The sequence below is a fragment of the Octodon degus genome, unplaced genomic scaffold (genome assembly GCF_000260255.1).
Source record: "Octodon degus isolate 3935 unplaced genomic scaffold, OctDeg1.0 scaffold00008, whole genome shotgun sequence".
Lineage (NCBI taxonomy): Eukaryota > Metazoa > Chordata > Mammalia > Rodentia > Octodontidae > Octodon > Octodon degus.
Window position 1 is genome coordinate 16,317,185 of NW_004524584.1, and position 2,464 is coordinate 16,319,648.

Genomic DNA, 2,464 nt, shown 5'->3' on the forward strand with positions numbered 1-2,464 from the left:
CAGCCCTTGGAAACCTCTAACTACAAAAATATCTCTGAAAATAAAGATGCCAGAAATTAAGTAATATGCTTTTCTTACTCTACAATGGTTTCTTGGGTCTTAGCCAACACAGTACCACAATAATGGAGCCTCATTCTCCTAGGACACTGCACAGCCCAACAGAGAACACATCTCATATTTATGCGTAGTGTACAAACAAAAGAGCAATTGCTAAAACATGAGTTTATTTGGGCATTACTGTCAAATACAATCAAAGACAAAATTCGCTGATGACTTTGCTGATCATCTGCAGTACCAGAATCACAAAAATAGTGCTGGTACAGAACGCACTCATAAGCAAAGCTGATCATTTGGTACTAAAATCAAATTGTAAAAATAATTTCATGTTAAAATAGGCATTTTCCGAAGCTTTCTGTCATCTAGGTTACATCAAGACATCTGTACAATTTGGGAACCCAAAGACTTCTATAATTTCCAACACAGAGGTAATTTTGTCACTTCTGAGGTGCTGGGAGGGGAGCGAGGGCGTGGAGAAACCCGCCACTGGCCATCCTGCAGGTCCCGAGGAGCGCTTGCTTTTCTTACTCAGCCTGGCTTTCCTCTTCACTCAGAAGAGTTTTGGGTTTCCTTACATGGATTTCCATTAAATGGTCAGAGGCTGTCTATGCAATAATGTCCCAGAATTTCCTTCAGTCTTCCGTGTCAGTGAACTTTCTCTTCTTGTAATTCTGAACAAGGTTGGAAGCTGTGATCTGGGAAGCCTGTCCCTTCTCCCAACACTGAAAGTCATTCAGTCCTTTTTGCCCAGTTTGAAATAAGCCCCTCTCCATCTCATCCAGCCTGGCCACGAGGGCTGAAGTGTCTTCGTTGTAAGCGTTCTGAGAGGAATCCATGATGCGGTGAAAATGGCCAATGAATGTCTGCAGCAGAGACTGGGATATATCCACATTCTCTGGACTGTCAAAATGGAGGAGCTGGCAGCCAAACCCATAGAAACGGGGCCCCATCTTGTGGAGGTCCACCACATTGGCGTCCGCACTGAACACAGTCCTCCAACCCTGTTGGTAGATCTTGGGGAGCTCCACAGAGAGGATGCGCCGCTTATGGTCAAATAGTCCTTTCGCCAGCCACAGGGGGAGTTCAAGCTTTGAGCCCTGCGGCAGCGCCTGGTCCGGCCCGCTGCCCGCGCCCCACTCCGGGAAGAAGGCGCCCAGGCGCGGCATCGGCGTCTCCGTGCGCACAGGCAGCTTCTCCTGGGACATCAAGATGTCGTCCAAGGAGAGAAAGTTCTCCTCGGGTCCAAGCGCGCCCGACTCCACCCGGAAATACGCCTCGGACATGGCGGCGGCCCGAGCCCGTCCGCCTCCTTTCGGGTGATTCAAGTGGAACCCGGAGGAGCGGGAGGCCGGGCAGGACCCTCGGAGTCTCGCGGCAAGCGCGGGCGCCCAGCCGGGGGAAACTCATTTTCCCGCGCTCAGGGACCTACATACATTCTTCCTAGTGGTTAAATGCTGTACAAGATGCGGACATGATATCCTATTTACAAACACCGTTAGAACAAATCCCTCTATTCATTAAGAGAATGTAACTATATATGTATTCTAACCATTTTGAATACACAGATGCAAAATGGACATTCATCTGTATCCCCTATTTTTGTTAGGTTCCGTTATTTGAATATAGGTGTGTAAACTCAGCAAAATATTCTAAAAGAGCCCAATAGCCCATAATAGTATTGAGTGTTCTGCTTGACTGGCAATGTCAGACATGGTTGACCTGAATGCACTGTAACTCAACATAACAGCATCGCTTTACTTCTTATATTTTGTTTTTATACTTTTCTGCTGGATGGTTAAGACCAAGATAAAGCAGGACTTATGCAACAAGACTTGTAGCTTTTGGGTCTGATAAGGTCAGTAAAATCCCCAAAGGATTTATCCTGAGATCCTGTACCTCAGATTGTTTGTCAGTGTCAGCCATGTGGATTAGTCACAGCCATTGCTTGGCCAATGTGCACTCTGTGAAAGCATGAGATAATATTTTCTCTCCATGTGACTCTCCTTAGGCACACTCTACCTCATCGATCACTTTCCTCTTTGGCCCCATAATCTCCTTGATCAGAAAATTTGGGACACTGCCGAGTTACATGATGTAATGAGGCAAGTTCTCATGTATCCTGAGTCTTAATTGACTTTGGAAGCCGAGGGCCAAGAAGTTGGCTTTCCTTGCAGCCATCCTTTTACTCTAATTTTGGTCTGCAAACTTAGGCTGTTAACCATCCAGAAAACAAGCTTATTGTTATTACCTTACAACTTAGGCTGTTAAGCTTAACCTCACTATCTATCTGAATATCAAACATCTTAGGTATAACATGGAACAGGTATTTTTCATCAAGGATTGATATGTTGAACTTTAAGTCCCTACAGAATATGACAAAAACAATTTAAAGATTAGAATATATTTT

General features: G+C 45.2%; 1 protein-coding gene and 1 pseudogene across 1 annotated transcript in view; one reads left to right on the plus strand and one right to left on the minus strand.

The window, feature by feature from the left end:
- Dock3 (dedicator of cytokinesis 3) overlaps positions 1-2,464 on the plus strand; it is an 825,219-nt gene that overhangs the window by 325,154 nt on the left and 497,601 nt on the right. The gene's annotated exons all lie outside the window — the stretch shown is intronic.
- On the minus strand, positions 206-1,437 carry LOC101592474 (annotated as a pseudogene).